The following is a 15,325-nucleotide window of genomic DNA, read 5'->3' as shown; positions in this document are numbered from 1 at the left end:
CTCTTTTTTGTCTTAAATTATTGCTGAGACTGTCCACGTGCGATCCTTTTTTTTGTCTATTTCTTCACATCCTGCTGCAAATTGGCATGCAGATCTTTTGTATTCACTCATTGCATACTTATCTACCTATGGCTCATTATTTATATTGTGCCTTGTAAAGTTCATCCACATAATATTATTTTTGTTTTCTGATTGGTTTATTGAGCTTACATAGAAAGAAGAGCCGTATAAAAGACAAAGCTTTAATTTCAGGGAGACAGTGACTTAGAGGAGAAATATTTTAAAGCGAGAATAAATAAAATGCATAGGTGATAAACAAGGCTTGTGCAATTTAGGACATCTTAAAACTTTTTTTTCTTTTTAGTTTAGAAAAGACACTGTGTTTTACTATTTTTACCCTCCTGACTTAAAATACTTAAATTCCTTCCCTTATGTTCTTCTGTAATGATTGAGGTAAGTAATGTTCTCTGTTTTCAAAAGTTACAAGCACTTGTAGGAGTTTTAAGGTTTTGGTGCCCAACTTCATAGGCTTAATTAAGGTTACTTAACCAGTTGCCTGGTCAAGTGTCTGTAAGGTCTCTGATCAATATTTTCATATTCACTGCTATGAAGCTGACAAAACTTTGGCAATGGTTCAGTGATCTGAGTGCCAGGACTGCCGTGCATTTTTAAGCACTCATCTGGAGTGCTAAGCTGCGTCAAAGTATGGTCTTTTATTCTTAAACTAGAAGGTCTTGGGAACAGGGATTGTCATTTTGCCCTGTGCTTCCACAACACCTCATGTGATAAGGCCATGATCTCTGGCTGGACCTTACACTCTACTAGAATGCAAATAATAATGCGTGTTTATAAACATCTTCTGGGAATGGAAGGAGACACGTTTTAATTAGTGCCTGAAGCATCTTACGCTTTAGTTAAAGTACCCCTGCCACCATTTTTCAGCATGGGGATGCTAGAGTCTGTTGGAGTGTGGTAATTACCACACTCCAGCAGACTCGATTAATTGAGTATGTTCTGACTCACTGTAATTACATTAGCAATGAGGTAGGTCCAATGTGCTGTAGTTATAGTGTGTCAGAGCAGCTTCACTGCTTGTGTATAGGCACCCAATAGTTTTAAATGGAATAGTGCAATCTTTTAGGGAGAGTGGTCTTCCATGAAGGAAAAGAAACTATATTAACTCATAAAAATTAATTTGTCCATATCTTCCCTAAAATAAGGGAAGAAGACATATGGTGTTGAAGTACATTTGATATTCAAAGGTCTTTTAATATATTTTTATACAGATGAAAGCAAAATGAAAGAAAATTATTTTTAGCCTCATTTATTAGGATTTCCTAAAGTTCAACATAATCAATTAGTAAATTGGTGGTTTAATTTAAAGTTCTCCTCTTGATTTTTTTGAATTAACATGGTTCCCATTAGTTGAATGAATGAAGATTAATGAGCCCTAGTAAATATGTTAATTATACTCATAGAATGGACTTGCCTTGTGATGAAACCTTCATAAATATGTGTTTATGAATTGTCAACAATATGCTCTAATCACTATGATGAATCTAGATGTAGGTACAGGCCTTACACTTATCATGTGATAAACATGCAGAACAGATACTCATGGTACATAGAGCACTTTAAAAACGGCAGATCTCATTCTAATTTAGCCCTGAATGGATGTGATATCAGACCAAAGCACTTAACATTAAAGCACTTCATTGAACGTTCCAAATGCCATCACAAATCAAGGCAGGTTTGTATTGTGCTGGCGCATTCTGCCTGCGTCCCAGGTGACTTTACAGCCTCCATCCCTTGCTCTCCACACACAGAAGTGTGCTGGAACTTGGCTTATTTGGTTGCTGCAAGCTGTGAGCCACTGGCAGCGGGGGGACAGGAATGTCTATATTTCTGTATTTTTCTAGCATTTTGCAAAGTTCCTAGGCAGGGCAAGGGCACTTCACAGATGGAAGGAATGGGCACCTTGGCAGGCAGCAGGGCATAGCAGGAGAGGCAAAGCAAACAAGTGGCAGCTGCAGGCTGCTGTGCCCTGTGTGCATGGGGCCAGGCAGGTCCATGGTGTGGCTCTCTGCAAGGAGGAAGACTGGGACAGAGGGGTGTTTATATGTGTGTGTGCATCTCCCGCCTGGTTCTGAGTGAGTCCATGGTGATGGCGGGACATGGGGAGCATAACTGAAGCTGCCAGTGGCTCTGCAGGGAGCCGGGGCAGACCTATTTCTTCCTCATCATCTTATAACCAGCTGGTTTAATCCATTCAGCATAGGAGCTAAGGGCACCTACAGATGTACAGAGAGGCTACACCAACACATTGTAATTACAGTGCATTGGAGCATGGTAATTACCATGCTCTGCAGACTCCAGCATCTCATGCATCAGCATCCTTATGCTAAAAAATGGTGGTGGGGACACTTTCACTAAAGCTGGTTCAACAAGCTTTAGTTAAAGAACCCCTGCCACCATTTTTCAGTTTGGGGACATTGATACATGTGATACTTTGGGGGTTTTAATTAGAGTGACTCTTGGAGCACATCTATAAATGCCCAAAGACAGGAGATAGGTACAGACATTCAAAAACCCTGAGGCAAAATGGGTCCAAGTTATGTCGCTTTCTGTAAGCAGTGTAGTTTAGGTTGGTAGTGAACAGAACACCCATTAACTTTTAGGTGGGGAGGTGGTGTGCAAAGCTTAGACCAAGTCCTGCCCTTTTTAAACCAGTCTGTGTGATGAACTTCTGCTCTGTTATGGGTATAGACCAGTTTCTGATCACATATACCAGTAAAAGTGGAATGTCTGTACCTGGCCAGGGAGTTCAGCCACTCTGTCACAAGCTACCGCTTGCTTCCAGCCAAAACTAAAACTCGTGTGTGTGTGTGTGTGTGTGTGTGTGTGTGTGTGTGTGTGTTCATCCATCCAGCCTGGCCCTGAGCAGTCCTGCACTTCACCCTTTCCCTCCATACCCCCAAACCATGGTACATCCAGGCAGGACAGGCACCCCAAGCCCCCATTGGAGCCCAGGGAGATGCCTGTGCCCAGCCCGCCCCCACTGGCGCTCGGCAGATGGTCACCTTTACCTGGATCTCAGCTTCCGAGTGACCCCAGCCTGGCCTGGAGGTCCCTCCCAGCGCTGGTACTCTGTGATTCCTGTTGCTGACAGGGCAGTGAAGGGGACTGCTCCCCAGGCAGCCAGTTGGGGTGGCTTGCTCATTTAGCTCCACTCAGGAGTCTCTGGCAGCCAGGGGAGCCCACAGGGCAAGCTGGGAGGTACACGAGAGGACTCCCAAGCTGCTGCTTCAGCCAGTGCAGGCAGCTTCTGACCCCTCCCCACCAAATAATGAATGTCTGTTTTTCTTGCTCCTGACATAAACTGGGGTGCTTTGAGTAAGCACAATACTTAGAGTGCTTCCACATTGGGCTTTTTCAACATCTGTACTTAGCCTTGTTTCTGCTATCTTCAGCATATGTTTTTGAAGGAATAAACATGCCAGTTGACATCTATTCAAGATGACTGTGAATGAGTTCTTAAATATAGATTGTCACTATTTTGATCAGTAATGTTTTTCAATGCTCAGTGATGATTCCTTCTATTGCTATGTATCTCATGCTTCTAGGAGTTCCTGGTATGTACTTAAGAAGAGGAACTCAAAGAGGAATTCCTGTCACTATAGGAATGCTCAAGTGTATATAAAATGATGTTGAAAATATTCATTGTTGGTAAAAAGTGTCAGTGTTGAAACTTGTGTTTTCAGTCTTTTTTTTCTTACATAAAAACCAAAGAGAAAATCCTAAAACTATGAGCCAGCATGTAAATAAAGGTTAATATTAATAGTGAATGCAACAGTATTCTATACCAGTGAAATCTGACCAGCTTTCCTAAAACTGTCAGAGTCAAAATTTGAATTAGGCAGCCCTCAGCTTTCAGGAGAATCTTTTTTTTACTACTTTTTACTTTTAAGTGTCATATTGTTTACATTTCATCATTGTATAAAGTGAATGATTAATTTTCATCCCAAGTTTTTATTTCTTGCCCATGGTTTCTTATCCTAGCAGCCAAGAACAAAATTATGTTGATCTGGGGAAAATAGAAAATCAGATTTCTAGAGTGCCATAAAGCATAAGGGTGAATTTCCGCCACTGATGGATTTGTTTATTTTTTTGTATTCTGATGTTAATTGTCGAACTACAGAAGGGGCTGTCATTTTGCTTGGGACTTAAAAACCAATCCTTTGCAGCTCTAAAAAGTAAAGTTAGTATTTTTATTTTATGTTCTTAATGTACTGGCTGACATATATGTTCAATAGTGCCTGCTACTTAACAGAATATCAGATCATCTTATGAGGTTCCTTTATAGAAGGAATATGTTGTACTTCTAGTACAAGCATTGGTACAGAAATTTTTCTTTAGTGTAAAATCTACCTTTTCTAATAGTACAAGTCCTATGTTCTGACACCAGTGCCAACTGTATGCAGTTTAGCTTTTGAAAATAATCCAGTTTTTGTAGCTTCAGACTTATTATTGCATGATTTTTACAGAGCTCTGTTTTTACCCTGTTAAAGGCAGTATTGTGGAAGTTGTTACTTGTGTGAAATTTTAAATAACAAACCAACAACACACTTATTTTCTTATGTGTGAGCTACTTGGTGATAGTTATCCAAGGCAGAAACCATAAGTATTTTCTACCCTTTAAAGGCATCTATTCATATGATATAGTGCTGTTCCAATGCATGCTAATTTGCACGTGCCAGAGCATGTGAATCTGCTGGAGCATGATAATTAGCATGCTCCAGCAGCCTCCACAGCACATGTATTCAGAGATTCTGAATCTCAAAATGGTGGTGGGGGTGCTTTAACTAAAGCTCATTGAATGAGCTTGAAAATGCACCTACCGCCACTTTGAAGCACGGGACACTGAATACACATGATGCTGCGGACGCTGAGAGCCACTCTAATTGAAGTGCCCCCCCGGAGCGTGTTTATAGATGCCCTCAGTTACCTCCCCTGAGGCAAATAGGACTCGTGCTGACTACACATGTTGTCTGAAAAAAAAGAAAACTGAATAGACTATGTCACTGAAAACTGCACTAATGCTAGTGACTGATGATATTGCTAACAATAAAAAACAAAGTGTGTAATGAAAATAAGGAAACGATCCATTTGTCAATCACTAGGACACTATTGAACTTAGTAGTGAAATATTAACTACCGTTCTCCTCAGAATACCTACCTCTCAAGTGACTCTAGCCTCTGGTTCTCTCAACTTGACTATGTTCAGTACAGCAACATGTGGAGGTTCCCTCCATTGACATCCAGGTTCGAGCGGTGTCTCCTGGCAGTGACCTTCAGGGAGCAGGAAAGAGAGCTACAGGATGAGGTGTCAAGGCTGTGAAGCATCCACCACCATTAGAACTTCATCAGTTCCATGTTGGAGAAGACCTCTAGGACTATGGAGGAAGACCTGTCAGAGGTGGTGCTAGAGAAGGAAAAGGACATGGACTCCCAGGAAGGTGGAAGCTGGAAGCTTGTGATCACTGACATCAAATAGAAGTCTTCATCTCCACCTGCAGAAGTTTGCCTGAAGAAGATATGAAGCTCTACCAATAGAGGAGGAGGGGGGAACATGTTCTGTTTGTTGAGGAGACCAGGCCAGGCACCCCCAAGGTTGGGAGGATTAATACCACTACCATGAAGAGGAAGTGATGGGTGGTGGTAGGTGGAGACTCCTTTCAGTGGGGGATGGAGGCATGCATCTGCTGGCCTGACCTGTTATTTCAGGTGTTCTGGTTGCCCAGAGCCTAGATTTGAGATGTCCCGGAGGGGTTACTGAGACTCATCTGGGCCTCTGACCCCATCTTGTTCATCCATGTGCACACCAATGATACTGCCGGGAGAGATCCAGAGCAGATAAGAAGTGGCTACAGGCTCTGGGTGCAAGAGTGAAGGGGACAGGTGCTCAGGTGGTATACTTCTCAATCCTTCTGGTCAAGGGGAAGGCTCTGGGCAGGAACAGAGGCATCCTGCAGATAAGTGCATGGCTGCACAAGTGGTGTTGCCAGCAGGCCTTCAAGTTTCTTCAACCATGAGAGGTTGTTCCCAAAGAAGGATTGCTAGGAAGAGATGGAATCCAGCTGACACAGATGGGGAAAACCATCTTTTCAGACAGGCTTGCTAACCTAGTGAGGATGGCTTTAAACTAGGTTTCCTGGAACATAGAGGAAAAAGTCCTGAGGTAAGTGGGAAAGTGAGTGACCTGGAGGAAGCACAATCAGGAGGGGGCAATGGAGAGGCGTTTTCATTCATCTGAGAAAAAAGGGCAATCTGCTAGTTACCTCAGGGGCTGTACATGAATGTATGGCACCTGGGAAATGAGCAGAAGGAATTGGAAGTCCTCACACAGGGAACTATGATGTGATTGGAATAACAGAGATGGTGGGATAGCTCACAACACTGAAGTACTGTCATGGATAGGTACAAACTGTTCAGGAATGACAGGAAAGGCCAAAGAAAAGAAGGAGTTGCACTTTATGTCAAAGACCTGTATGATTGATCATATCAGAAACTCTGTCTGGGATGATCTGTGGAGGGACTGTTCAATCTTCTGCTCTAGAGGGGCCACAGAGGACGGAAAGTTGTTTTAAGCTGAAGGGCTAACCCCAATTTAATGTCCTCCCAAGAGACTGTTGAGCTGTGACCAGATATTGTGATGACACGTGGAAACCCCAAATAACATAAACTCCGAACCAATGTAGGAACAAGGAAATTATGTGAGGGGGCAGGAATTGTCCTGACACCATTTTCATCTATCAGTATTCTATTACCAGCTAATACACTGGATGTAGCAAGGGTGGGGTACCCCCATGAAGAAACCAGGGAAGTGGACCTAGAGGATCACCTGGAGGGGAACTTGCTCCCAATTCAAATAAGATCAAGTCCTGACAGGTAAAAGACAGAATCTACCAGGGTACCTGAGTGATGAGTTCTAGGAACCACCCTGTCATTGCCAGGAAGCAGGGCATTGGCCAAGAGAGGACTGAGGCTGTACAACATCTAGCTACCCAGAAAGGAACAGGCTACCCAGAAAGGTTGTGGAATCTCCATCCTCGGAGGTTGTAACAGAGAGCCTGGGGCTCTCTGTTCCTTTAAGAAAGAAGCAGCCCAGGGAGGGTACAGGCAGGGCACGGCAGCTACAGTTTGCCATGGCAATGGGGCACTGAGGCAATTAGTAGGCACCTGCAGGCAGTCCAGGGTAGCCTGCTGGCTAGAAGGAGGTAGGGTCCTGGAAGATATATAAGCCTGGGGCCTGAGCTGGCAAGTTAGTCACCATAAGCTGCAGGAGTAGAAGCTCCTGCCCAGGAGAGCTACCTGGGGATGCTAGACTGACTGCAATTATATCTGTGGTAACAGTGGGGCTCAGGGAACTCACCTGGAGCCCAGGGCTGGGCTGTATGCTGGTACAATGGGTGAGGGAAGGTTTTCCTCTTAAAGGGGCAGAAAGCTACTTCCCCCTTTATGTTTGTTATAGCCCAGGGGCATAGTATTTATGTTTAAGTTACACCAGTGGTTTGGGTTGGGACTGTAAGGGGTGGTATATGGAGGTCCCATTAGTGCCCATGGAGCATGCGATTGCCTTGATACCTGCCAGGGGCAGGCTCAAAGCTCAAGTGAGGACTGAGCCTGGAGTGCAGGTTGTGCCTGGAGTGGGCAGAATGTGAGGCCACAGAGCCACACAGGGGCCAGAAGCCCAAAAGAGCTAAGCCAGAGCTGGTTCCTTAAAGCCAGGTCCAACAGAATTGGCCTGGGCTAGAATGCCTACCTGAGAGGAAAGGGGCAATGGCCAAAGAGACTGAAGCCCAAACAGGAGAGTAACATTACAGTAAGACCTGTTAGGCTTGGGGTGTGGTACAAGGGAGGGATGGAGCCACACAATTAGCACTTAAGGCTATAGGTGCCCTGCAGTGGCACAGTCTAGAGAGGCCCAGTGAGGGCCCTGGGAGCAGTGCAGTAGAGACCAGTAGGGTGCTGGGGAACCATAGTGGAGTCTTCAGCTAGACAGGGGCCCAGATAAAGGCTTGTGGGTAGCCTCCCTTTTAATCTTATTGCATCGATGCATTGTGGGTAAAGCAGAAGGGATTGCACTGTAAGGGCATGGTTTCAGAGCCAATAGGGGACCCCCTGGACTGCAACATGCTATGGAGATTTTTAAGACCTGACTAGACAAAGGCTTGGCTGGTGTGATATATTTGGTTGTTCCTGCTTTGAGTAGGGCGTTGGACTAGATTACCACCTGAGGTTCCCGTCCATCCCTATTTTTCTAGGATTCTATAACAGACTCCCTGTTGATAAGTTTAATCATAACCTCAGCAACTAAGAAATTCAAATGATACTTTTCACATTATTGCCTTTTCCAAGATTCCAAATTAGCTTCTTCTTTACAATAGTCACTAATGCCATTGTTGAGTTGCTGCTATTTCTGGAGTGGAAGTTGAGAGTTGTCTAAGTGTGCCTTACACCATTTTACCAAATGAAGTGAAAACAGTGTCATCCAAGCAAGAAGAATTGATGTAAACCAAATACAATTGCCTAGAAATATATTCAGGAAGCTGGAGTTAATGCCTTTCATCTTACTAAGGTGATGTAAAATCTAATTCAAGTGCTGGAGTGTCTCATGTATCAGTGTCCCTGTACTTCATTCAAGCTTTAGTTAAAATGCTCCCAGTGCCATTTTGAAGTGTGGGGACGCTAATACACAAGACAGAGGCTGGCTGGAGCATGGTAATTTACACACTCCAGCAGGCTCAATTAATTGAGTTTGCTCCAATGCACTGTAATTACAGTGCATCTGAGCAGCCCCGCAGCATGTCTCCAGACACCCTTAAACACCATAAACAACTGGGATCTGCACCTTACCATAAATCAAATTAACTTTCCAATTGACAAGCTCTGTGAAGTGCAGAGGTCAAGTAAAATATAAGGAAGGAGGTGGGGGTGACTGGAACAAGCAGCCAATTGGAACAGGTTTACAAAGTTTGTTTTATGAAACTTTAACTGTTCTTCGGACATTTGGAAGTGTCCTGGTTTTATCTTCTTCTGTAGCTGCTTCCACCATTGGGGTCATTGTCTCGCTTCTCTTCCCGTAATGTGGCGAAGGGAGGGGAATTATCGTCATGCTTCCAGAAACTGTAGAATGGTACAGGGGGATCCTGGAGGCAGATATGGCTTTGGCGTATTCCCTGCCCCACTGCTACAGCATCCCTACCTTGGTTACTTCTGCAGGGGGTCCTGCTGGCTGGCATTAAAATTTTTGAGCCTTCCAGTATTATTTGCTTAGAGATTGTGCTCCATGGCATAGTTGAGGTAATGTTTCTTGTATGATATATGCCTACTATACTTAACTACTGATTTCTTAGTTTACTTGTTCAATGTTCATGTTCCCAGATAAAATGTTATAGATGTATGCATTAAGAGATCTCTTGGTATTAAGTAACTGTTTAGAAACAGTGATTTATTTTAGCTACCGGTACTTTTTTCTGTAAACAGCTACTGTTACACAACAATGATTTGCATTAACAAATTGCTTTTTCAGCTTGAAAGTAATATCATTAATTACTGCTATAATTCTTTATATTGTTCTTCATTTTGTTCCTGATTGTTAATTACAATGTGAATGTTCTTGGTAGTACAGAGCTGCGGGAAAGTCTTTTATGGAAACTTTCTATTGAATTTAATTTTAAAAATTTCTCTGTGGTGCTTGGTGTGTTTTTCTTTGTGTTTCTGTAGAACAATTTGTACAGAATAATAAAAGATGGTATCCCTGCTCTGGCATTCTGTAGCATATTTGAAAAAAAAAATCTCCATGTTACTAGATCTAGGTAGGTTTTAATTTTTATATCACCCCATTAAATTGACCTCTTGATTTCATCTTTATCTAATTCTGTAGGACCTCTTCCATCAGCATAGCTTTCAGAAATTGTCACTGCAAGACTATCAAACTGACAATGAATGGAATGCTTTCTTCAGGCTTATGCTTATCTATCCGCACCTTGACCCTTCCACAAAAGAAGATCCTTTGCAAAAGGAAAACACCATCTGTTATGGGCCTCAAAGTGGTGCAGTGTACTAGTGAATGCCACAACATTTGTCTAATTAGCTGTAATTGATTTTTAAAAGCAAGAAAAGCAGCTTTGTTGCATAAAATGTCATTGACAACACAGCTAAAATAAATTGTATTACTGAAATTGGAGTTGAGTGGTCACAAATATTAGGATACATGTAACAGGGAGCACAGCCTCTCAAAGAGAGCTGGTATCTGCTTTTATGAAGTAATGCCAAATGAATAATAGTCTCAGGATTTCAGAACAGTTTCCGACCAATAAGACTTTAGCTTGGCTTAGCAGGCCTTCTTCAGCCTGATAAAATTGTAACAGTTTTCCAATAAATGTGTACTCTTATATGCAGGTAAGTGAAGAGGAAAGGCATTCCCTCCATGAATCTCTTGTCATGTCAAATTACATTTTAGCCATTTGCTCTTACAGTGGCATAGGACCGATAGTTAGGAACACTGCCAAACTGCCCTCTAGAGAGACATTTCTGCCTATAATAGAAATTCTGCACTTGGTAGCTGGAATAGAAATTTGAGGTTTGATCTTGCTCACATGTACATGGGCCCACGCAGACTATATTAAAAGGAAATTAACATCAGCAGTTACTTCCATGCTGAGCTGCGAGGTTGCAAGAACAGTAAGGATGTAAGGACATTTAAAGAGATACATAACTACTGTACTTCATAGCTGTCTTTAAGCTGCCCATTATTTCTTACACCAATTTTATTTCTACAACTCTAAAAAGAACGACTCTTTTCCGGGCAGGGCTGTTGTTTGTTGTTTAGTGTATTGTGTTTACTTTAAAGGTTCTTGTATAGTATTAGTGCTATATGTTAATAATAGCAGCAGTACAGGGCTAGACTGAGACATCAGGTATGATGCTGAGCAATCTACCTCCCTGGGCAGTGTGCCTAAAAGGCTTGATGACTCCATCACAATTCCTCCTGTGCTGTCCTCCTGCTGAGGGCAAAATGTAAAAGAAGATATTTCTTTCTGTTTCCAGATTTCCTCTCCCCACTCCCTGCAGTTTTTTATTTTGCTGTTGCTCTTGAAGTGAAGGGAGAAGCCATGGATTTAACGTCTTTGGTCTGGGACAGATATTGCATAAACCAGTTTGAGTTCAATCAGTTAAGTCTGATACTACATTCAACCAGGTTTACCTCAAACCAGTTTCAACCATTTTGAAACTGGGTTTATGTGCACTGAAGTTATATTCTGTTACAGGTTTAAACCAGTTTCTGATCACTTAAACCAGTTTATGTGTAATGTCTGTCCCTAGCTTTTCTGGCTTATGTAATTAGGAGGTAAATATTAGGCCTAACTTTGTCACTGGTTGAGATCCTGCCTGATCACAAAAAGATGGAAATGGACCTTCTCCTTATTTTCTCTGTGGCTGTGAAAGAATGGGGCTTTCTTCTGTCATCATTATAAAGTAGAACCCAGGTATTTCACAGGGTTTCTCAGCCCCCCTCACCCACTGCACCCCATGCTGCCACCCTACATCCTTTTAAAGATATGGGTTTGTGAAATAACCGGGTAACCTCAGTACAGAGCACCAGAAAGCAACTTCATGGCACTGCACTAGCTATTTGCTGAGGCTTTTATTTCAAAGGGTGCTGCTTCTCTAATCAGGTGAAGATCATTGATGGACTCAAACAGCTATCTGCTCTTTGAAGTAAGAGCCTCAAGAAATAACTGAGCATCCTTAATTTGGAAGCCCAGTGTGAATTTTGTGAGTTGCAAAGCACCTAGATGTGACTGACCTAGGTTCTACTGTATATCCAGAGTTAACTTGTTTTTGCAATTTATTGTTCAGCAATTGGAGACTGAATAATGCTCTGCACTTAGTAGTTGCTATTATGACATCATACTTTCAAAAGCTTAATACATGGCTCAGCTTCTTATAATCTTGCTCCTACTTTTTTTTTTATATTTTCACTCATTCTTTTTAAATGATGAATTGAGCATCATGAGATTTTCCCCCCCGTTCTTCCAGTACTTTCACTAAACCAAGACTAATAATTTGATTTCTTTGTTTTTGAGACAACCATTAGTAAGTCTGATTTATGGCTTAATCCTAATATTTTGCTGTAGAATATAAAACAAGATTTGTATCCACATTTCGTTAAAGTATAAAGGGTATTAAGTCAGGAGTTGCACTTGAAACCCATCTCTAAATGGGAAGTGTATGCTTGAATTTTAAATCTGTTCTCTTTCTAGGGTATGGTTGAGTAAAGTGATTTCAAATTGTTTGCAAATTGCAGAATGTGATGATTTAGCACTGTGATGATTTGAACTGCCTAGTTTTGTTGTAAATCTCTTGTGTTGAGAGACAGCATATAGTCAGAGCATGTAAGCCATGAGCATGCATGCGAGCATTGGCTATTGAAAACAGTTGTACCTCAGCATTTTTATGATCAGAAAGGTAAAAATCTATGCATGCTGGAAAAGAGTCAGTTAAGAGTCTGACTTCTCATTTTGTAACTTGAGAGAATCAGAAGTTAGTACCACGGTGACAAGTTTAAGAACATGAGTTTCATTATTTAGTGAATGAGGAATAGTTTTGTGGGTTTTTTTTAACTTCAGTTAAGGTATTAAAAAGTTTGTATGTGAAATGGAAATATTTAAAATATTTTAATAAAGTTGCCTGCTTTTTAAAAGGATTTGAAAATTTTAGGTACTTCTGAAATCTCAGGTTTGTGAAATATGCTGTAATAAATTTAGTTAGCAGGCATAAAGTATCGTCTAGAGCAAATTTTGAACTATTATATTTTTTGAGCTGTTATCCTATGAAATTTGGTGACATTAATTTTGAGCAGTTTTTCTGATGATGGTTCTCATTCCTGCTTCCCTGTTTTACCTATCAATTACTTTCTTCATTTCCTAAACCACAGCAGCCTGTTTAGTTAGTATTAAGAAGCCAGCCTTTGTTGTTGGGAGTTTCTTATACTGTTTTTAACTGCATATCCAGTAAAGTAATGTTGCCACTCCTAAAGAATGAATCTGTATTAATATTATAAATAATTGATTTATGCTATATATTGTAGTTTCCTGCTTCTTAAAATTAATTCCTGGTTCTAGAAGTTCCCCATAGCATCTGATCTATGTCATCTAGAGATAGATAGAGAGAGAAAGAGATGCCTATTCTTAACATAAAAGAACCTTAGTAGAAATTAAACTTGCTTTGAAATTCTAAAGTTGTCATGAAGATCTCTTTCCTCCAAGAGCTGAAAGACAAAGGTTTCAAGATTCCTAATAATGTACTTTCATACCATCTGAATAACTCATTGGACAGTAAATGGCTTACTTCTGGAACAGGTGATATGAGCAAGGTTAATTATTTTTGACTATTTATTGTATTTCTCTGATGACACTTCAAAATATAATGAACTATGTTGGGAAATGTTATTAGGAAACTATAATCCAAATATACTTCTCAGAATTTCAAACCCCAGTGTACCAGTGAATGCCCCTAAAAGCTATGAATGTGCATAGGGGTAAATCCAGAGGTAACCCTCTTTGTGACCACATGGCAGAGGAGCAGGTGTGGTCTTCTTTAACTTCTCACAGAAGGTAAGAATCCTCTCCCTCCCTACCCCTCCATCCTCAGAGGCATGTCCTCTACCCTCCTCCCACACCTGCTGCTGCCACTGTCCATATTGTCCTGAGGGACAGGACATTGCCTGCCCCATTTCAGACAGATTGTGTGTGGAGTGGGCTCAACCTGAGACAGGGTCAGCAGTGGCAGTGGCAGGCAGGCTGTGTCTGGGAGTTGCTCATATGAAGAACCTTGAACTCCCCATCCATTTTTGGCATAGGGACTGGGGCTCCTCCAATCCTAATACCAGACCCCATCCTCATGCTGATGGGCCATCTGGATATGGGTGATGCATATTCAGTTTATGGCACCATACAAACATACTTCCTATCAGTCCGAAAACTGTCACAAAGATGTTCTGTGTTGTTTGTGGAATATCATTGTGGCTGGTCTGCTATTTTATGGCACCATAAATCAGTTGACTATGCAACACTGTTACTCCTAATGGCACAATTATTACCTTAATTGTGCCTAAAATATAACATGTGCAAGGGCCTGAGAGGCAAGGAGAAGAAGCCATGGAAAAAGCCAAGGAGACAGCTAGAACAAGTTCTAGGAACATGGCTATGAGGAAAAAGCTTAGATCTTTTGAGCTAAATGTCTGCAAAATGGATTGCAGCTGTAAGCAAAATATTACCTCCTATTATTTGATTTTGGCTATGTTCAAGAAAACAAGACTATGTTCATTGTTTGTAATGAAGTAGAATTTTGCATCAAAGAAATACTGAACTTAAGCATCAGTTTTTCCTCCTAATTGAAATAGACCCACTAAACTCAATTTTTTGTTAACCCTTTGTGTTAGGAAGGGATAAAATACTATTAGCTGCAGTGGTTTCTTAATATTGTTCGAATTACATAAGCCACTTTCATAAAACAAGGCACTTACAAGCTGCGGTCTTGCAAATGGCACACAAGAGAATATTTCCTTCTTTCAACTTGCTTAATTCCCATTAACGATAATAGAACCAAAGTATGCTTCAAAGAATAATATGCCCTGAGGAGTTAATATATATTTGCGATTATGGATAAAGATCCCCATAAGTATTATACAGTATTGTACTTGTACAATATAATTGTCATTTGTTAGATTTTTTTTTTTAGAGTGTAAAACTTATCTATGTCTGGCTAAGGGGTGACTTAAAGTGACTACTTAAGAGTTATAAGAGTGGGCCCCTGTATACATTACATTTATACCACAATTACTGTGTTAATTGCATCATAAATGGGAAGGGTGTTACACATGCACTGTATTTAAAGTGCCACATAATGTACAACATTTTTTATGGTTTGTATGGTGCCTTAATTGACTGTGTAGATTATGCTATGCTGTGGACACTCAGTTTTCAACTTCAAGTGCAAAGAGAGCCCAGGACCATGATCCTGGGCTCTCCTTGCACTAGCAAATAGGAAGGGGATATCTAAGATCTGATTGCTGAATCCCAAATTGTACGTCCTGTCATGCACCTGTCACACAGCAGGCAGTTTGATTGTTGGGAGTAGGGCATTAAATGAATGCATGTTAGGGGCCAAAGACAACGATCAACTTTCCGAATAACTTGAACACAACCCCCACACATTCTGTTTGGATTTTGTCTTCATATTACTGGTTCATTATAAC

The sequence above is a fragment of the Crocodylus siamensis genome, chromosome 1 (assembly GCF_052110815.1).
Source record: "Crocodylus siamensis isolate JL-2025a chromosome 1, ASM5211081v1, whole genome shotgun sequence".
NCBI classification, from domain to species: domain Eukaryota; kingdom Metazoa; phylum Chordata; order Crocodylia; family Crocodylidae; genus Crocodylus; species Crocodylus siamensis.
Note: the sequence above shows the minus strand (reverse complement) of the source record.